Here is a 24,498-nt window from a genome sequence, read left to right as displayed (position 1 = left end):
TAAACCTAATAATAAACCTAACCCAAACACTAAACCTCAACCTAACCCTAAACTTAACCCTCACCCTCACCATAACAGAAAACCTAAACCTAACCCTAACAATAATTCTAACCCTAATCCTAAACCTCACCCTAACCATAACCCTCACCCTAACCCAAAACCTCACCCTAACACTTACCCTCACCCTAACACTAACCCTAACACTAAACCTCACACTAACCCTAACCATAACCCTAACCCTAAAACTCAACCTAAACCTCACCCTCACCCTAACACTAACCCTAACACTAAACCTCACCCTAACCCTCCCCCAACCCTAAATCTAAACCTAAACCTCACCCTCACCTTCACCCTAGCCCTAAACCTAAACCTCACCCTAACCATAACCCTCACACTAACCATAACTCTCAACATAACACTTCCGCTCACCCTAACACTAACCCTAAACCTAACACTCACCCACACACTAACTCTAACCCTCAACCTCATCCTAACCCTTACCCTAATCCTAACACTAACCCTAACCCTCACTCTCACCCTAGCCCTCACCCTAACCCTAATTCTAACCTTCATGCTCACCCTAACCCTAACCCTCATCCTCACCCTAAACCTCACACTAACCCTAACCCTAATCCTCAATCTAACCCTCACCATAACCATAACCCTCAATCTTACCATAACCCTAAACCAAACCCTAACACTCACCCTTATTTTAACCCTCAGCCTCAGCCTAAACCACACTTTTACACTTACCATCATCCTCACCCTAACCCTCCCCCAAACCTAAACTTCATCCTAACCCTCACCCTAACCGTAAACCAAAATATCACCCTAACCTTAAACTTTACCATCAACCTCACCCTCAGCCTAATCCTAAGCCTAAGCCTAAGCCTAACCCTCACACTCACCCTCACCCTAACCGTAATCCTAACCCTAACCCTAAACCTAATCCTTAACCTCAACCTAACCCTCACCCTAACCTTAACCCTAACACTAACCCTAACCCTAAAAAATGAATTAACCCTCCCCCTAACCCTAAATCTAAGCCTAAACCTCACCCTCACCCTAACCCTAATCCTAACCCTAACCCTAAACATCACCCTAAACCTAACACTAACCCTCCCCCTCCCCCTCACCCTCACTGTAACTCTAACCCTAACACTAACAATAACACTAACTCTAACCCTAACGCTCACCCTAACACTAACCCTATCCCTAAACATCAACCTAACCCTCACCTTCACCCAAACCCTAATACTAAACCTAACACTAACCCTCACCCTAACCCTCCACCTACCCCTAACTCTAACCCTAAAACTTACCCTCACCCTACCCTAACTCTAACCATAAACCTCACCATAAACCTCACCCTACCCTCAACCTCACCCTCACCCTCAACCTCAACCTCACTGTAACTCTAAACCAAACCTTAAAAATAAGACTCACAATAATCCTAAACCTAACCCTAACCCTAACCATAACGATAACCCAAACCCTGAGCCTCACACTTCCCGCAAACTTAACCCTAACCATACCATAACACTAACAATAACCCTAACCATAATTCTAACCCTAACCCTAACCCTAACCCTTACCTAAAACTCACCCCCAACCTCACCCTCAGACTAACCCTAACCCTAACCATAACACTAACCCTAACACTCACCGTGACCCAATCCCTAACCATAAACCTAACCCAAATCGAAATACTAAACCTAACCCCAAACTTAAGCCTAACCATTTCCCTAACCCTAACCCTAATCCTCACCCTCATTGTCACCCTAACCCAAACAATAACCCTAACCCTCACCCTAAACCTACGCCTAAACCTAACCCTAGTTTTCACCCTGACCATAATCCTAACATTAACCCTCATCCTAACCCACAGCCTAACTTTAAACCTAACCCTCACCTAACTCTAACCCTCACTCTTAACTTCACACTTAGCCTAACCCTAAGCCTAATCCTAAACCTCACCCTAACCCACACACTCACCCTCAACCTAACCCTAACCCTAACCCTCACCCTAACCCTAACCCTCACCCTCAACCTCACCCTGAGCCTAACACAACCCTAACCCTAACCCTAACCCACACACTCACCCTCACCATAACCCTAATCCTAATCCTAACCCTAACCCTAACCCTAAAACTCACCCTCACCCTAGCCTTCACCCTAACACTATTCCTAAACCTAACCCAAACTCTAACCATAACCCTAACCCTAAACCTCACCCTAAACCTAACCCTAACTCTCACCCTCACTGTAAGGGTAACCCTAACCCTAACCGTAACAATAACTGTAACCCTTACACTAACCCTCACCCTAAAGCTAACACTTACCCTTAACTTAAACCTCGGCCTCAGCCTAATCATCACCTTTACACTTACCATCACCTTACGCTAACCCTCACCCTAACTCTAACCCTCATCCTAACCCTCACCCTAATCTTAACCCTAACCATCACCCTAACCCTATCCCTGACCCTCAACCTCACCCTCAGACTAACCCTAAGAATAAGCCTAAACCTAAAGCTAAACCTCAACCTCACCCTAGCCCTCACCCTAACCATAGTCCTAACTCTAACCCTCACCCTAACCCTAAACCTAACCCTCACCCACACCCTCATCCTCACCGTAACTCTAACCCTAACCCTATCAATAACACTAACCCTAACCCGAACCATCACCCTAACTTAACCCTAACCCTCACCCTCATGCTCAGACTAAACCTAAGACTAAGCCTAAGCCTAACCCTAACCCTCACCCTAACCCTCAACCTTACACTAACCCTAACTCTAAACCTAAACCTCACTCTCACCCTAACACTAATTCTAAACCTAACCCTAAACCTAAACCTCCTCCTAACCCTAACCTAACACTCATCCTCAGCCTCAGCCGAAACCTAAGCCTAACATTAACCCTAACCCTAACGCTCACACTCACCCTCACCCTAAACCTAACTCTACCGCTAAACCTCACCCTCAATCTAACCCTAAACCTAACACTAAACCTCATCCTAACCCTAAAGCTAACCCTCACACTAAACATAACCCTCACCCTCACCCTCACGCTCAGCCTAAACCTAAGGCTAAGCCTAACCCTAACCCTAACACTCACACTCATCCTAACCCTAACCCTAATCCTAATCCTAACCCTAGCCCTATCCCTCATCCTCACCCTAACACTCACAGTAACCCTAACATAAACCTAAAACTAACCCTCACACTCAGCCTCACCCTAACCCTGATTCTAACACTGAACCGCACCCACACCCTAACCCTAATGCTAACCCTAAACATAATCCTAACCCTAACCCCCCCAACTCTCACCCTAACCCTAACACTAACCCTAACCCTAAACCTCAACCTAACCTCACCCTAACCCCAACTCTATCCCTAAATCTCACCCTCACCCTAACCCTCACTCTAACCCTAACCCAAACACTAAACCTCACCCTAACCCTAACCCCAAAACTCACACTCACCCTCACAGTAATCGTAACCCTAAACCTAACCCTAACAATAACCCTAAAGCTAATCCTAACCCTCACCCTAACCATAACCCTCAGTCAAAACCAAACCCTCAACCTTAAACTTACCCTCACCCTAACACTAACCCTAACACTAACACTAACCCTCACACTAACCCTAACCCTAAACCTAAACCTAAACCTCAACCTAAACCTCACCCTCACCCTAACCCTAACACTAACCCTATTCCTAACCCTTACCCTAGCCCTCCTGCTAAACCTATATCTAAACCTAAACCTCACGCTAACCCTAAGCCCAAGCCTAAGCCTAAGCCTAACCCTAACCCTAAAAGTAACCCTAATCCTCAGCCTCACCCTTACCCTAACCCAAACCCTAACCCTAACCAACACCCTCACCCTCAGCATAACCCTAAGCCTAACCCTAAACCTAAACCTAACCATCACCTTAAACCTAACACTAACCCTAACCCTAACCCTTAACCAAACCCTAATCCTCAGCCTCCCCCTCACCCTAACCCAAACACTAAATCTAACCCTCACACTCACACTCAACCTAAACCTAATCCTCAACCTAACCCTATCCCTAAACCTAACCCTCACATTAACCTTCAGCATAGCCCGAACCCTAACCCTAATCCTAATCCTAAAACTTATGCTAACCCTCAGGTAAACCCTAACCCTAACCCTCACCCTAACCCTAACCCTCAACGTAAGCCTCAACCTAACCCTAACTCTATAGCTAACCTTAACCCTCACCCTCATTGTCACCGTAACTGTAACCCAAAACCTAAGCCTAAAAATAACCCTAACCCTCACCCTCACCCTAACGCTAATCATAAACCTAAAACTACCCCTAACCCTTAACGTCAACCTAATCCTCACCCTAACTTTAACGCTAACACTAACCCTAACCCTAACCCACGAACTAACCCTCCCCCAACTCTAAATATAACCATAAACCTGACACTCACCCTAACCCTAATCCTAATCCTAACCCTAAACCTCACCCTAACACTAACCCTAAGCCTCACCCTCACCCTCACCCTCAATTTAACTCTAACTCTAACCCTAACAATAACACTAATCCTAAACCTAAATCTAACCCTAAGCCTAACCCTAACCCTAATCCTAAAACACACACTCACCCTAACCCTAATCCTAACCATTACCCTAACCCTCACCCTCACCATAACCTTAACCCTCATCCAAACCCTCACCCTAACCCTAATCTTAACCCTAATTCTCCTCCTAACCCTCACCCTAAACCTAACACTAACCCTGACCCTAACCCTCAAAATCAGCTTCAACCTAACACTAACTCAAACCCTAAACCTCACCCTCACCCTAAACCTAACCATAACCCTAACCCTAAAACTCACCACAACCCTAACCCTAAAGCTCACCCTCCCCCTAGCCCTCACCCTAACAATAATCCCAACCCTAAGCCTCATCCTAAACCTCATCCTATCACTAACCCTAACCCTCATCCTTACCATCACCCTAAGCCTAACCCAAACTCTCAAACTAACTCTAAACCTCACCCTCACCATAACCCTTACCCTAACCCTTACCCTAACCCTAAATTTAACCCGAACCCTAACGCTCACCCTAAACCTAACCCTAACCCTCACCCTAACCCTAATCCTCACCATCACCCTCAGCCTCAGCCCAATCCTAAGCCTAATCCTAATCTTAACCCTAACCCTCAAACTCACCCTAAGCCTAACCCTAATCCTAATCCAAAACCTAAGCCTAAACAGACACTCAACCTAACCCTAACACTAACCCTAACCCTAACCCTAACCCTTACCTAATCCTCAACCCCAACCTCACTCTCAACCTAACCCTTAGCCTAACCCTAACACTAACCCTAACCCTCATCGTAACCCAAACCCTAACCTTAACCATAACCCTAACCGAAACACTAACCCTAACCCCAAACCTAAAACTAACCCTTAGCCTAACCATAACCCTAATCCTCAACCTCAATGTCACCGTAACCCAAACAATAACCCTAACCCTCACCCTAACCCTAAGCCTAACCCTAACCCTAACCCTCACACTCACCCTCACCCGAACCCTAATCCTAAACCTAAACCTATCCCTAAACCTAACACTCACATTAACCCTCACCCTAGCCCTCAAACTGACCCGAATCCTAACCCTAAACCTCATCTTAAACCTCACCCTAAACCTACCCTTAACCCTCACACTAACCCTAACCCTGAACCTAAACCTCACCCTAACCCTAAACCGAATCCTCACCCTCACCCTTACTCTCAACTTAACTCCAACCCTAAACATAACAATAACCCTAAACCTAAACCTAACCCTAACCAACAAACTCACCGTAACTCTAAACCTAACCATAACACTAAAACTCACCCTAATCCTCACCCTCACCTTCACCCTAAGGCAAACCCTAATCCTCACCCAAACCCTCACCCTCAGCCTAACCCTAAGCCTAAACCAAACCCTAACCCTAAACATCACCTTAACACTAACGCTAACCCAAACCCTAACCCTGAACCAAAACCTAATCCTCAGCTTCACCCTCACCCTAACCCAAACCTTAACCCAAACCCTAACCCTAACCCTCACCCTAACCCTAAACCTAACCATCACACTCACCCTCACCATAACCATAATATTAAACCTAACCCTATCCCTAAACTTATCCTTCACATTAACCCTCAGCCTAGCCCTCATGCTAACCCTAAACCTTATCCTAACCCTCACCCTAACCCTACCCCTAAACCTCACCCTCACCTTCAGCCTCACTTTAACTCTAACTCGAACCCTAACAATAACACTAATCCTAAACCTAAACCTAACCCTAACCCTAACCCTAACCCTAAACATCACCCAAACCCTAACCCTAAACCTCACCCTCACCATAGCCCTCCCCCTAATCCTAATCCTAACACTAAACCTCACTCTAACCTAACCTTAATCTTAATCCTAACCCTAAACCTAACCCTCACCCTCAACCTAACCCTCACCTGAACCCTAACCCTAACACTAACCCTCACCCTCACTCTAATCCTAACCATAACTGTAACCCTAAACCCCACCCTCACCCTAACCTTCACCCTAAACCTAAACCTCCCCCTACCCTAACCCTAATCCTCACCCTCACCCTAGCACTCACCCTAACCCTAATCCTAACCCTAACCCTCATCCTAACCTTCCCCTAGCCCTAACCCTAACCCTCACCCTAATACTAACCCTCACCCTCAACCTCACCCTCAGCCTAACCCTAAGCCTAACCCTAAACCTAACCCTAACACAAATATTCACCCACACCTTTACCCTAATCCTAACCCTAAACCTTACCCTCCCCCTAATTCTCACCCTAACCCTAACCCTAACACTAACACTACCCCTAACCCTCAACCTAACCTTCACCCTAACCCTACCTCTAACCCTAAACTTCACCATCACCCTAAACCTTACTCTAACCCTAACCCAAACACTAAACCTCACCATAAAACTAACCCTCACCTTCACCCTCAGCCTAAAACTAAACCTGACCCTAACAATAACCCTAACACTAATCCTAACCCTCACCCTAACCATAATGCTCACCCTAACCAAAAACCTCACCCTAACACTTACCCTCACCCAAAAACTAGCCCTAACCCTAACACTAACCCTCACACTAACCCTAACCCTAACCCTAAACTTCACCCTAAACCTAAGCCTATATCAAACCCTAAACCTCACGCTCAGCCTAACCCTAACCCTAACCCTAAGCCAAACCCTCACCGGCACCCTCAACCTCACTATAACTCTAACCCTAACCCTAACCCTAACACTAACCCTAACCCTAACCATCACTTTAACCCTAATCCTCACCCCCACCCTCAGCCTCAGCCTAACCCTAAGCCTAACCGGAACCCTCAGACTAACCTCACCGAAACTCTAACCCTAACACTAACCCTAACACTAAACCTATCCCTAAACCTAAAACTAACCCTCATTATCAGCATCACCCCCACCCTAACCTAAACTCTAACCCGAACACTCACCCTAACCCTAAGCCCAACCCTAACCTTAACCCTAACCTTCACACTCACTCTAACCTAAACCTAATCCTAAACCTAACACTATTCCTAAAACTAACCCTCACCATAATCCTCACCCTAGCCCTCACCCTAACCCTAATCCTAACCCTAAACTTCAAACTAAACCTAAATCTACCCCTAATCCTCAACCTCACCCTAACACTAACTCTAACCTTAACACTAACACTAAACCTCACCCTAACCATAACCCTAACCCTCATCCTAACCCTAAACCTCACCCTCACCCTCAGCCTATCGCTAAGCCTAACCCTAAACCTATCCCTAACACACACTCACCCTCAACCTAACACTAATCCGAACCCTAACCATAACCCTTCCCCTAACTCTCACCCTAACCCTAACCTTAACACGAACACTAACCCTAACCCTCAACTTAACCGTAACCCTAACCCTAACTCTAAACCTAAACCTCACCAACATGCTAACCCTAACTCTAACCCTAACCCAAACCCTAAACCTCACCCTAACCCTAACCCTAACACTCATCCTCACCCTCACCGTAACCATAACCGTAAACCTAACCCTAACAATAACCCTAAACCTATTCCGAACCCTCACCTAACCATAACCCTCACCCTAACCCAAACCATCACCCTATTACTTACCCTCACCCTAACACTAACCCTCACCTTAACATTAACCCTCACACTAACCCAAGCCCTAACCCTAACCCTAAACTTCAACCTAACCCAGACCCTCACCCTAACCCTAAAAATAACCCTAAACATAACCCTCACCCTAACCCACCCCTTAAAGTTATATCTAACCCTCAACCTCACCCTCACACTCACCCTAACCCTAACCCTAAACCCCACCCTAACCCTAACCCTACACCTCACCCTCATGCTCAGCCTAAGCCTAAGCCTAAACTTAACCCTAACACTAATACTCACCATAACCCCAACACTAACACAAAACCTAACTCTAAACCTAAACCTCACCCTCAAACTAACCCTAACACTAAACCTAACCCTAAACCTAAGCCTCATCCTAAACCTCACCCTCACCCTCACCCTCACCGTAACTGTAACCCTAACCCTAAACCTAACAATAACACTAACACTAACCCTAAACCTCATACTAACCATAACCTTCACCCTAATCCTAACCCTCACCCTAACACTTACCCTCATCCTAACACTAACCCTAACCCTAACACTAACCCTCACACTAAACCTAACCCTCACAATAACCCAAAACCTCACCCTAACCGTAAACCTCAACCTGAACCTAGCCCTCAACCAAACCCTAACCCTCATCCTCACACTAAAACTCACAATAACCATAACACTAATCCTCAATCTAACCCTCAACCTCACCCTAACCCTAACCCTCACCGTTACCCTAACCCGAATGCTCAGCCTAACCCTCACCTTTACCCTTACTATGACCCTCAACCTCACTCTCACCCTAAATCTAATCCTCATTCTATCCCTCACCCTAATGGTAACCCCAACCATCACCCTAATCCTAACCCTCACCCTCACCCTCAGCCTCAACCTAACCCTAAGCCTAAGCCTAAGCCTAACCCTAACCCTAACCCTCACCCTAGCCCTCACCCTAACCCTAATCCTAACCCTAACCCTCATCCTAACCCTTAACCTAACCATAACCCTAACCATCTTTCTAAACCTAATCCTCATCAACACCCATACCCTCAGCCTAACCCTAAGCCTAAGCCGAACCCTAACCCTAACCCTCACACTCACCCTCACTGTAAAACTTATCCTAAAACAAACACTAATCCTAGCATTATACCTCAACCTAACCCTCACCATAACCCTAACCCTAACACTAACGCTAACCCTAACCCTCACCCAAAATCTCCCCCTAACAGTATCTCTAACCCTAAATCACACCCTCACCCTAACCATAACCCTAAACCTAAACCTCACCCTCCCCCTGATCCTAAACCTCACCATCACCCTCACCCTCACTGTAACTCTAACCCTATCCCTAATACTAACCCTCACCCTCACCCTAAACCTAACCATAACCCTAAATCTCAGCCTCACCATAATGCTAACCCTGAACCTAACCCTAAACCTCACCCTAATGCTAACCCTAACCCTCACCCTCACTCTAACCCTCATCCTAACCCTAAACCTCACCCTCACCCTCATGCTCGGCCTAAGCCTAAGCCTAAGCCAAAGATTAACCCTGACCCTGACCCTCACCCTAACCCTAACCGTAACACTAACCCAAACCCTAACCCTCACACTAACACTCAACCTAACACTAACTCTAAACCTAAACTTCACCCTCACCCTAACCCTAACCCTCAACCTCACCCTCACCCCTTGCCTAATATTAAACCTAATCCTAACCCTAACCCTAACCCTAAAAATAAGAGTAACCCTCACCCTAACCCTCACCCTAACCCTAACCCTAACACTCACCCTCACCATAGCCCATAACCAAACCCTAAGCCTAAGCCTAACCCTCAATCTAACCCTCACTCTAATCCTAAATCCAACTCTCACTTTAACCATAAGCCTCACCCTCACCCTAACTCTAATCCTAACCCTAACCCTAATTCTAAACCTCCCCTTAACTCTCACCCTAACCCTAACCTTAAAAAGAACACTAACCCTAACCCTCAACCTAACCCTCACCTTAATCCTAACTCTAACCTAAACCTCACCCTGACCCTAAACCCAACTCTAACATTAACCCAAACCCTAAACCTCACTCTAACCCTAACCCTAACCCTCATCCTCACCCTCACTGTAACCGCAACCCTAAACCTAACAATAAGAATAACCTTAACCCTATTCCTAACTCTCACCCTAACACTTACCCTCACCCTACCACTAACCCTAAACCTCACCCTAAACCTCTCCCTAACCCTATATGTAACCCTCAACCTCACACTCACCCTAAACCTAACCTTAAACCCCACATTAACCCTAACCATAACCATCACCCTTATGCTCGGCCTAAGCCTAAGCCTAAGCCTAACACCAACCCTAAACATCACCCTCACCCTAACCCTAATTCTAACTCTAACCCTAAACCTAAACCTCATCCTAACCCTAACCCTCACCCTCACACTCACCGTAACCATAACCCTAACCCTAACCCTAACAATAACCCTAACCCTAACCCTAACCCTCATCCTAAGCATAAACTTCACCGTAACCCTAACCCTCACCCTAACCCTAACCCTCATCCTAACATTTACCCTCACCCTAACACTAACACTCACACTAACACTAACCCTCACACTAACCCTAACCATCACCCTAACCCTAAACCTCACTCTAACCCTAGCCCTCAACCTCAACCTAACCCTCAACCTAACCCTAACCCTCATCCTCACCCTAAAACTCACACTAACCCTAACAGTAATCCTCAATCTAACGCTCACCCTCACACTAACCCTAACACTCACCCTTACCGTTAACCTCACCCTAAGTCTAACACTCACCTTTACCCTTACCATCACCCTCACACTAACCCTCAGCCTAAAACTAATCCTCATCCTAACCCTCACCCTAACGGTAACCCCAACCATCACCCTAACCCTAAACCTCACACTCACCCTCAGCCTCAGCCTAAACCTAAGCCTAAGCCTTGGCCTAATCCTAACCCTCACCCTCACCCTAACCCTAAACCTCATCCTAACACTTAATCTAACCATAAACCTAACCATCTTTCTAAACCTAATCCTCATCCCCACCCATATCCTCAGCCTATCCCTAACCCTAAGCCGAACCCTAACCTTAACCCTCACACTCACCCTCACTGTAAACCTAATCCTAAACCTAACCCTAACCCTAAAATTAAACCTCAGTCTAACACTCACCCTAACCCTAACCCTAACCCTAACCCTAATGCTCACTCTGAACCTCCCCCTAACCCTAAATCTAACCCTAATCGTCACCATCACCCTAAACCTAACCCTAACCCTAAACCTCAAACTAAACCTAATCCTTACCCACAAACTCAGCCTCACTGTACCTCTAACCCTAACCCTAATCCTAACCTCACCCTCACCCTAACCCTAACCCTAACACTCACCCTTACCGAACATTCACCCTCACCGTAACACTAACCCTAACCCTAACCCTAAACCTCAACATAACCCTAACAATAACCCTCAACCTCACCCTAGCACTCACCCTAAATCTAATTGTAAACTTAAACCTCATCCAAAACCTAGCCCTAACCCTAACCCTAACCCTCAACCTAACCCTAAACCTAATTCTAACCCTCAACCTAACCCTAACCCTGACCCCAACGTAACCCTAAACCTAACTCTCACCCTAAACCTAAACCTCATCCTAACCCTAACCCTCATCCTCACCCTAACCCTAACACTAATCCTAACCTTAAACCTCACCCTATACCTCACCCTAACCCTAACTCTAACCCTAAACCTGACCCTCACCCTAACCCTCACCCTAACCCTAAAACTCACCCACACCCTAGCCTTCACCCTAACCCTAATCCGAACCTTAACCCTCATCCTAACCCTAAACCTAACCCTCAACCTAACCCTAAACCTCACCCCTAACCTTACCCTTAGTCTAACCCTAAGCCTAACCCTAAACCTAACCCTAACCCACACACTCACCCTCAACCTAACCCTAACCCTAACCCTCACCCTAACCCTAACCCTCATCCTCAACCTCACCCTTAGCTAACCCTAAGCCTAACCCTAAACCTAAACCTAACACACACACTCACTCTCACCCTAACGCTAATCCTAACCCTAACCCTAACCCTCACCCTCACCCTAGCCTTCACCCTAACCCTAATCCTAAACCTACCTCAAACACTAACAATAACCCTAACCCTAAACCTCACCCTAAACCTAACCCTTACCCTCAACCTCACTGTAAGGGTAACCCTAATCCTAACCCTAACAATAACCGTAACCCTAACTCTTACCCTCACCCTAACCATAACAATCACCCTAAACCTAACCCTCATCCTAACACTTGCCCTCAACCTTATCTTAACCCTAAGCCTCAGCCTAACCCTGACCTTTATGCTTACCATCACCCACACCCTAACCCTCACCCTAATACTAACCCTAATCCTTACCCTCACCCTAACCATAACCCTAACCATCACTCTAACCCTATTCTTCACCCTCAACCTCACCCTCAGACTAACCCTATGCCTAAGCCTAAACCTAACCCTAACCCTCAACCTCACCCTAGCCCTCACCCTAACCATAATCCTAACCCTAACCCTCACCCTAACCCTAACCCTAACCTTACCCATAAACCCCACCCTAAACCTAAACCTAACCCTCACCTGCACCCTCACCCTCACCATAACTCTAACCCTAACCCTATCAATAACACTAAACCTAACCCGAACCATCACCCTAAACCTAACCCTAACCCTCACCCTCATGCTCGGACTAAGCCTAAGCCTAAGCCTAACCTTAAACCTAACTCTCAACCTAACCCTATTCCAAACCCTAACCCTAATTCTAAACCTAAATCTCACTCTCACCCTAACACTAATTCTAACCCTAACCCTAAACCTAAACCTCATCCTAACCTTAACCCTAAGACTCACCCTCACCCTCAACCTAAACCTATGCTTAACATTAACCCTAATCCTAACCATCACACTCACCCTCACCCTAAACCTAACTCTACCCCTAAATCTCACCATCACCCTAACCCTAAATCTAACACTAAACCTCACCTTAACCCTAACCCTAAGCTCACCCTAAACCTAACACTCACCCTCACCCTCAGCCTAAACCTAAGGATAACCCTAACCCTAAACCTAACCCTCACACTCACCCTAACCCTAAACCTAATGCTAACCCTAACCCTAGCCCTAAACCTCACCCTCATGCCAAACCTCACCCTAACCCTAAAACTAACCCTGAAACTAACCCTCACACTCAGCCTCAACCTAACCCTAATTCTAACACTAAACCTCACCCACACTATAACCCTAACGCTAACCCTCATCCTGACCCTAACACTAACACTAAACCTAAATCTAACCCTAAACCTCACCCTCAACCTAACCCTCACTCTAACTCTAACCCAAACACTAAACCTAACCCTAACCCTAAACCTCACCCTCACCCTCACCCTAACCCAAACCGTCATCCTCACACTAAGCCTCACCCTAACCCTAACCCTAATCCTCAATCTAACCCTCACCATAACCCTTACCATAACCCTAAACTTAACCCTAACCCACACACTTATCTTAAACCTTACCCTCAGCCTAAACCTCACTTTTACCCTTACCATCATCCTCACCCTTACCCTCCACCTAACCCTAAACCTCATCCTAACCCTAACCCTAGCCGTAAACCTAAGCATCACCCTATCCCTAAACCTCACCCTCAACCTCAAGCTCAGCCTAACCCTAAGCCTAAGCCTAACCCTTACCCTAAACCTCACCCTCTCCCTAGCCTTCACCCTAACCCTAATCCTAACCCTAACCCTCATCCTAACCCTCACCCTAACCCTAAACATAACCATCACCCTAACCATAATCCTCAAGCCCACACTCACCCTCAGCCTAACCCTAAGCCGAGGTCTAACCCTAACCCTAACACTCACACTCACGCTCAACCTAACACTAATCCTAAACCTAACTTTACCTCTAACCCTTAACCTCAACCTAACCCTCACCCTAACCTTAACCCTAACACAAACCCTAACCCTAACCCACGAAATAACCCTCCCCCTAACCTTAAATCTAAACATAACCTCACCCTCACCCTAACCCAGTCCTACCCCTAACCCTAAACCTCACCCTAACCCTAACCATAACCCTCACACTCACCCTCACTTTAACCCTAACTCTAAACCTAACAATAACACTAATCCTAACCCTTAACCTAAACCTAACCCTAACCATAACACTAATCCTAACACACACCCTCACCCTAACCCTAATCCTATACATGACCCTAACCCTCACCCTCACCATAACCTTTACCCTCATCCAAACCGTCACCCTAACCCTAAACCTAACCCTGAACCTCACCGTAACACTACCCCTAACACTCACCCTCAACCTAGACCTCACCCTAACCTTAATCCTAACCCTAATTCTCCTCTTAACCCTCAGCCTAAACCTAACACTAATTCACACCCTAACCCTACACCTAACCCTAACCCTCAACCTAACCCTACCCCTCAAACTCCAGGTAACCCTAACTCTAACGCTCATCCAATCCCTAAACTTAACACTAACCCTAACTCTCACCCTAACCCTAATCCTAACCCTCACCCTTACCCTGAACCTCACCCTCAGCCTAACCCTAAGCCTAAACCTAACCGTAACCCTAACCCAAACAATCACCCTAACCATTATCCTAATCCTAATCCTAACCCTAAGCCTAACCCTCACCCTCACAGTAACCCTCATCCTAAACCTAACTCTAACAGGAACCCTAACCCTAACCCTCACAATCAGCCTCAACCTAACCCTAACTCTAACCCTAAAGCTCACCCTCACCCTAAACCTAACCATAACGCTAACCCTAAACCTCACCACAACCCTAACCCTAAACCTCACCCTCAACCTAGCCCTCACCCTAACCCTAATTAACCCTCATCCTAACCCTCAACCTAACACTAACCCTAACCCTCACCCTCACCATCACCCTAACCCTAAACCTAAACCTAATGCTCAACCTAACCCTCACCCTCAACCTCACCGTAACCCTTACCTTAACCCTCACCCTAACCCTAAATTTAACCCGAACCCTAACTGTCACATAAAACCTAAACTTAACCCTCACCCTCACCCTAACCCTCAAACTCACCCTCACCCTCAGCCTAAGCCTAAGTCTAATCCTAACCCTAACTCTAACCCTCACACTCACCCTAAGATTAACCCTAAGCCTAACCCTCACCCTCACTCTAACCCTCACCTTAACCCTAACCCTAACACTAACTCTAACCCTAACCCTCACCCTCAGCCTCACCCTAACCTTAACTCTAACCCTAAACCTCCCCCTCCCCCTAACCCTAATCCTTACCCTCAACCTAAGCCTAACCCTCACCCTCAACCTCAACCTCAGCCTAACCCTAAACCTAACCCTAAACCTAACGCTAACACACACACTCACCCTCACACTAACACTAATCCTAAACCTTTCCCTAACCCTAACCCTCCCTCAAATTTTCACCCTAACCCTAACCCTAACACTAATCCCAACCCTAACCCTCAACCTAACCCTCACCATCAGCGTAACCCTAAGCCTAAACCTAACCCTAACCCTAACCCTTACACTCAACCTAGCCCTTACCCTAATCCTTATCCTAATCCTAACGCTAAGCCTCACACTCAGCCTTACTTTAACCCTAACTCTAACCGTAATCTTAACCCTAACTCTCCTCCTAACCCTCCCCATAACCCTAACCCTAAACCTCACCATAACCCTAACCCTCACCCTCATGCTCAGCCTAAACCTAAACCTAAACCTAACCCTAAACCTCACACTCACCCTAATCCTAACCCTAAATATCACCCTCACCCTAACCCTGACCCTCACCCTCACCCTCATCCTAACCCTAACCCTAAGCCTAACCCTTACCCTAATCCTCACACTCACCCTAACCCTAACCCTAATCCTACTCCTAACCCTAACCCAAACCCTCACCCTCAACCTAACCCTCATCTTAAGAATAACCTTAACATTAATCCTAACCCTCAACCTCACCCTCAGCCTCACCCTAAACCTAACTCAAACACTGAACCTAACCCTGAACCTAACCCTAACCCTAACCCTATCCCTAAACCTCATCCTAACCCTAACGCTAACCCTCACCCTCACCCTCACCCTAACACTAACCCTAAACCTAACACTCACGCTAACTCTAAAACTAACCCTCACAATAACACTAACCATCACCCTAACCCTAAACCCCACCGTAACACTAACCCGAAACCTCACCCTCACTCTAGCCCTCACCCTAACCCTTACCCTCATCCTCAACCTAAACCTCACACTAACCCTAACTCTAATACTCAATCTAACCCTCACCCTCACCCTGACCCTAATGTTAAACCTCACCCTAACCCTAATTCTCACCCATACCTTAACCCTCACCCTCACCCTAAACCTCACCTTTACCCTTACGGTCAACACCACCCTAACCCTAACCCTAAACCTAACCCTCACCCTATCCATAACTGTACCCCTAAACCACACCCTCACTCTAACCCTAACTCTAACCCTAACCCTAACACTAACCCTCACCCTAACCCTAACCCTAAACATCAACCTGAACCTAATCCTCACCCCCACCCTCACACTCAGCCTAAAACTATGCCTAAGCCTAAGCCTAACCCTAACCCTAACCCACACCCTCACACTCACCGACACCATAACTCTAACACTAACCCTAACAATAACACTAATCCTAACCCTAAACCTAACTCAAACAATAACCATAACCCTAATGCTAACACTCTGCCTCACCCTAACCCTAATCCTAACCCTCTCCGTAACTCTCCCTCTAATCTTATATCTAACCCTCAACCTCATCCTCAACCTAACCCTAAACCTAACCGTAACCATAAACCCCACACTAACCCTAACTCTAAATCTCACCCGCAACCTCACTCACACGGTAAATCAAACCCTAACACTAACAATAACACTAACCCTAACCATCACCCTAACCCTAATCCTCACACCCACCCTCACCCTCAGCCTAACCCTAAGCCTAAGCCTAACCCTCACCCTAACCCTCACACTCAGCCTCACCCTAACCCTAATCCTAAACCTAATCCTATCCCTAAACCTCAAACTAAACCTCACCCTCAACCTAACCCTAACCCTAACCCTAAACCTCACCCTCAGGCGAACCCTAACCTTAACTCTAACCCTAAACCTCAACCTCACCCTAACCCCAACCCTAACCCTAACCCTAAAACTCACCCTAACCCTAACCCTAAACTTCACCCTCTCCCTAGCCCAAACCCAAACCATAATCCTAACACTAACCCTCATCCTAACCCTCCCCCTAACCCTAAACCTCACCCTCATCCTAACCATCAACTTAAGCCTAACCCTAACATTAATCCTAACCGTAACCCTCATGCTCAGCCTCACCCTAAAACTGTCTCTAACCCTAAACCTCAACGTGACACTACCCCTAAACCTAACCCTATCCCTATAATTCATCCTAACCCTAAACCTCACCCTAACCCTAACCTTAAACCTCACCCTCACCCAAGCCCTCACCCTAACACTAATCCTAACCCTACCCCTCATCCTAACCTTCATCAAAACACTAACCCCAACCCTCAGCCTCACCCTCAGCCTAACGCTAATCCGAACCCTAATCCTCAACCTAAACCTAAACCTGACCCTCACCCTAACCCTCACCCTAAACCTCATGCTCACCCAAGCCCTCACCCTAAACCTAATCCTAACACTAACCCTTATCCTAACCTTCCCCCTAACCCTTACCATTACCCTCACCCTAACCCTAAACCTCACCCTCAACCTCACCCTCAACCTAACCCTAACCCTAACCATAAACCTAAACCTAACACACACCCTCACCCTCACCCTAACCCTAATCCTAACCCTAACCCTAATCCTAACCCTAACCCTCCCCCTAACTCTTAACCTAAGCCTAACCCTAACCCTAACAATAACCCTAACCCTAATCCTAACCCTCACCCTAACCAAAACCCTCACCCTAACCCAAACTCTCACCCTAACACTTACCCTCACCCTAACACTAACCCTAACCCTAACAATAACCCTAACCCTAATCTCACCAGAACCCTAAACCTAACCCTAACCCTCAACCTAACCCTAAACCTCATGCTCAAGGTAACCCTAAACCTAAAACTCACTCTAATCCTAAGATTAACCTGAACCATAAATCTCACCCTAACCCTAAACCTGACACTAACCCTAACCCTCACACTCACCCTAACCCTTACCGTAATCCTAATCCTATCCCTAACCCTAACCCTCACCCTCAGCCTCACCTTACCCTAATTCAAACCCTAAACCTCACCCTCTCCCTAACCTATGCCTAACCCTAAACCTTACCTTAACCCTTACCCTAATCCTAATCTTAACCCTAACCCTAACACTCACCCTCATCCACACTGTAACCATAAGCATAACCCTAACCCTAAACCTAACCCTCAAGCTCACCCTAACCCTTACCCTAATCCTAATCCTAGCCCTAACCATAACCCTCACCCTCAGCCTCACCTTAACCCTACCTCTAACACTAAACCTCATGCTCACCCTAACCCTAAACCTATACCTCACCCTAATCCTAACTCAGCCTCACCCACACCCTTAGCCTAAACCTAACCCTAACCCTCACACTCACCCTAACCCTAACCGTAATTCTAATCCTAAACCTAACCCTAACCCTCACCCTCACCCTAACCCTCAACCTAACCCTATCCCTAACACTAACACTAACCTTAACCCTAACCCTCACCCTCGTCCTCACCCGAACCCTAACTCTAACCCTAAACCTCACCCTCACCCTCACCCTAACCCTAACCATAACCCTAACCCTCACCCTAACCCTAACCCTAAACCTCACCCTCACCATAGCCCTTACCATAAACCTAATCCTAAACCTAACCCTCATACTAAGTCTCCCTCTAACTCTATCCCTCCCTCTAACTCTATCCCTCCCACTCTGCCTAACCCTAAGCCTAACCCTAAACCTAACCCTAACACACACAATCAGCCTCACCCTAACCCTAATCCTCACCCCCACCCTCACCTTCAGTCTAACCCTAACAATAACCCTAAACTGCACCCTAACCCTAAACTTCACCCTCACCCTCAACCTAACCGTAACTCTAAGCCTAACCCTAACAATAACACAAACCCTAACCCTAACAATAACCCTAACCATAACTCTCTCACTCAGCCTCAGCCTCACCACAAACTTAACCCTAACCATAACACTAGAAATAAACCTAACACTAAGCCTAACCCTAAGGCTAACTCTAATCCTCAGCCCCACCCTCACCCTCAGCCTAACCCTAAGACTAAACCTAACCCTAACCCTCACCCTCAGCTTCACCTTAACCCTACCTCTAACACTAAACCTCATGCTCACCCTAACCCTAAACCTAAACCTCACCCTAACCCTAACCTCACCCTCACCCTCACCCTCAGCCTAACCCTAAATCTAACCTAACCCTAACCGTAATCCTAATCCTAAACCTAACCTTAAACGTCACCCTCACCCTAAACCTCATCCTAACCCTAAACGTAAGCCTTACCCTCACCCGAACCCTAACCCTCACCCTCACCTTAATCCTTACCCTAACCCTCACCCTAACCCTAAACATAACCCGAAATGTAACTCTCAACCTAAAACTAACCCAAACCTAAAACCTTACCCTAAACCTAACACTAAACCTCACCCTCAACCTAGCCCTCACCCTAACCTTAATCCTAACCTTAACCCTCATCGTAACCCTATCCCTAACCCTTAAGCCAACCCTCACCCTAAACCTAACCCTCAACCTCAACCTCACCCTCAGCCTAACCCTAAGCCTAACGCTAAACCTAACCCTAACACACACAATCACCCTCACACTAATCCAAATCCTAACCCTAACCCTCACCCTCACCCTCACCCTCAGTGTAACCAAAAGCCTGACCCTAACACTAACCCTAACACTCACACTCACCCTAACCCTTACCCTAATCCTAATCCTACCCCTAACCCTAACCCTCACCCTCAGCCTCTCCTTAAACCTAACTCTAATCCTAAAACTCACCCTCACTTTCACCCTATCATTAACCCTAACCCTAAACCTAACCCTAAACCTCACCCTTATCTTAAGCCTCACCCTCAGCCTAAAAGTCAACTTTACCCTTACCATCATCCTCACCCTAACCCACACCCTAACCCTAACCTCATCCTAACCCTCACCCTAACCTTAAAATTAACCATCATGCTAAGACTAACCCTCACACTCAACCTCATGCTCAGCCTAACCCTAAGCCTAAGCCTAAGACTTACCCTAAACCTCACCCTCTCCCCAGACCTCACCCTAACCCTAATCCTAACCATCACCCTAACCCTAATCCTCAACCCCACACTCACGCTCAGCTTAACCCTAAACCTAAGCCTAACCGTAAACCGAACCCTCACAGTCACCCTCACCCTAACCTTAATTCTATCCCTAACCCGAACCCTAACCTTAAAACTCAACCTAACTATCACCCTAAACTTAAACCTAACACTAACCCTAACCCTAACGCTCGAACTAACCCTCCCCCTAACCCTAAATCTAAACCTAAACCTCACTCTCACCCTAACCCTAATCTTAACCCTAACCCTAAACCTCACACTAAAACTAACCCCAACCCTCACCCTCACCCTCACCCTCAATGTAACTCTAACCCTAACCCTAACAATAACACTAATCGCAACACTAACCCTAACCCTAACCCTAAGCCTAACCCTAATCCTAAAACTCACCCTCACCTAACCCTAATTCTAAACCTAACCCTCAACTTAACCCTAACCCTCACATCACTGTAACCCTAAATCTCATCCAAACCCTCACCCTAACCCTAACCCTAACCCTAAACCTCAACCTAACACAAACCCTATCCCTCAGCCACAACCTAACCCTCACCCTAACTCTAATCCGAACCCTAATCCTCATCTTAACCCTCACCCTCACCCTAACCCTTACCGTAACCCTAATACTAACCCAAACCCTAATGGTCAACTTAAACCTAACCCTCATGCTCACAATAACCATAACCCTAACCCTCACATTAACCCTAACCTTCACCCTCACCCTCACCCTCAGCCTAAACCTAGCCTAACCCTAACCCTAACCCTAACCCTCACACTCACCCTAACCCTTACACTAACCCTATAATAACCCTAAGCCAAACCCTCACACTCACCCTAACCCTCACTCTAACCCTAAATCTAAAACTAACCCTAACCCTAACCCTAGCCATAAGCTTCACCCTAACCCTAACTCTAACCCTAAACTTCACCCTCACCATAAACCTAACCCTGACCCTAAACCTAAACGTCACCCTAACCCTAACCCTAAACCTCACCCTCACACTAGCCCTCCCCCTTACCCTAATCCTAACCCTCATCGTAACCCTCACACTAACACTAAACCTAACCCTCACACTCACCCTCACCCTAACCCTAATCCTAACCCTAACGTAAACCTAACCCTCACCCACACCGTAACCCTTATCCTAACCCTAATCTTAACCCAAACCAAAACCCTCACCCTCACCCTAACGTTAACCCTCACCGTAAACCTAACCTTAAACCTCACCCTCACCCTAGCCTTCACCCTAACCCTATTCCTAAACCTAACCCTCATCCTAACACTCCCTCTAACCCTTACACTAACCATTATCCTAACCCTAACTGTCACCCTCAACCTCACCCTCAGCCTAACACTAAGCCTACCCCTAAACCTAACCCTAACACACATGCTCACCTTTACCCTAACCCTAATCCTAACCCTAACCTTCACCCTCACCCTCACCATCAGTGTAACCCTAAGCCTAACCCTAACCCTAACCCTAACCCTCATGCTCACACTAACACTTACCCTAATCCTAATCCTAACCCTAACCCTAAAACTCACCCTCAGCTTCACTTTAATCCTAACTCTAACCTTAACCCTAAACCTCACCCTAAAACTAAACCTAAACCTCACCCTCACACTAGAACTCAACCTAAACCTAATCCTAACCCAACCATCATCCTAACGCTCCTCATAACCCTAACCCTAACCCTCACCCTAAACCTAACCCTCACCGTCACAATCAGCCTAACCCTAAGCCTAACCCTAACCCTAACCCTAACCCTAACTCTCACAGTCACCTTAAACCTAACCCTAAGCCTAAGCGTAACCCTCACCCTAACCCTAACCCTAAACCTAAGCCTAACACTAACCCTAACACTAACGATAACCCTAACCCTCAACTTCAGCCTCACCTTAAACCTAACTCTAACCCTAAACCTCACCCTCAAACTAACCCTAACCCTAAACCTAAACCTCACCCTAACCCTAACACTAAACCTCACCCTCACCCTAGCCCTTACCCTAACCCTAATCCCAACCCTAACCCTCATTCTAATCCTCACCCTAAACCTAACCCTCACCCTCAACCTATCCCTCAGCCTAACGCTAAGCCTAAACCTAAACCTAACCCTAACACACACACTCACACTCACCCTAACCCTAATCCTATCCCTAAGACTAACTCCAATCCTAATCCTCTCCCTATCTCTCACCTAACACTAACCCTAACACTAACGCTAACCCTAACCCTCAACCTAACCCTCACCCAAACCATAACCCTAACACTAAACCTCACCCTCACTCTAACCCTAACTCTAACCCTAACCCAAACCCTGAACCTCACCCTAACCCTAACCCTAACAATCACCCTCACCCTCACCGCAACCATAACCCTAAACCTAACTATAATAATAACCCTAACCCAAATCCTAACCCTCACCCTAACCATAACCCTCACCCTAAGACTAACCCTAACCCTAACCCTAACCGTCACACTTACCCTAAACGTAACCCTAACCCTAAACCTCAACTTAACCCTCACACTCCACCTAACACTAACACAAACCCTAACCCTAACCCTCACCCTAACCCTCATCCTAACCCTATATCTAAACCTAAACCTCACCCTCACCCTAACCCTAACCCTAACCCTAACTCTAAACCCCACCCTAAACCTAACCCTCAACCGCACCCTCACTCTCACCTTAACCCTAACCCTAACCCTAACAATAACTCTAACCCTAATCCTAAACCTCACCCTAACCATAACCCTCACCCTAACCCATACCCTCACCCTAACACTTACCCTCACCGTTAGAGTAACCCTTACGCTAACACTAACCCTCATACTAAGCCTAACCCTAATCCTAACCCTAAATCTCAACCTAACCCTCACCCTCAACCTAACCCTAACACTAACCTTAACCCTAACCCTCACCCTAATCCTCACCTTAACCCTCACCCTAACCCTATATCTAACCCTAAACCTCACCCTCACCATAAACCTAACCCTAAACCCCACCCTAACCCTAACCCTCAACCGCACGCTCACCCTCACCGTAACTATAAAACTAACCTTAACAATAACACTAACCCTAACCCGAAACATCACCCTAACCCTAATCCTCACTCCCACCCTCACCATGAGCCTAACCTTAAGCCTAAGCCTAACCCTCACACTAACCCTCACACTCACCCTAACCCTAACCCTAATCCTAAACCTAACCCTATCCCAAAACCTCAACCTAATCCTCACCCTCAACCTAACTCTAACACTAACCCTAAACCTGAACCTCATCCTAATCCACCCCGTATCCCTAATTCTAACCCTAAACCTCACCCTCACCCAACCCTAACTCTAACTCTAAACCCCACCCTAAACCTAAGCTTCACCCTCACCCTCAACCTCACTGTAACTCTAACCCTAACACTAACAATAACCCTAACCCGAACCCTAACCTTCACCCTAACCATAACCCTGACCCTAACCCTAAACCTAATCCTCAATGTAATCCTCACCCTTACCCTAAACCTAACCCTACCCTAACCCTCATACTAACCCTAACATTCACCTTTATCTTAATCTTCACCCTCAGCCTGAACCTCCCCTTTACCCTTACCATCATCATAACCCTAAACCAAACCCTAACCCTAACCTCATCCTAACCCTCAACCTAACGGTAATCCTAACCATCATGCTAACCCTAACCCACACACTCAACCTCATGCTCAGCCTAACCCTAAGCCTAAGCCTAAGTCTTACCCTAAACCTCACCCTCTTCCCAGCCCTCACCCTAACCCTAATCCTAACCATCACCCTAACCCTAATCCTCAACTCCACCCTCAACCTCAGACTAACCCAAAGCCTAGCCCTAAGCCTAACCCT

This window comes from Dipodomys merriami, unplaced genomic scaffold (genome assembly GCF_024711535.1).
Source record: "Dipodomys merriami isolate MVZ:Mamm:240054 unplaced genomic scaffold, mDipMer1.0.p SCAF_95, whole genome shotgun sequence".
NCBI classification, from domain to species: domain Eukaryota; kingdom Metazoa; phylum Chordata; class Mammalia; order Rodentia; family Heteromyidae; genus Dipodomys; species Dipodomys merriami.
The sequence above is the reverse complement of the archived record's forward strand: the minus strand, read 5'-3'. Positions refer to the sequence as shown.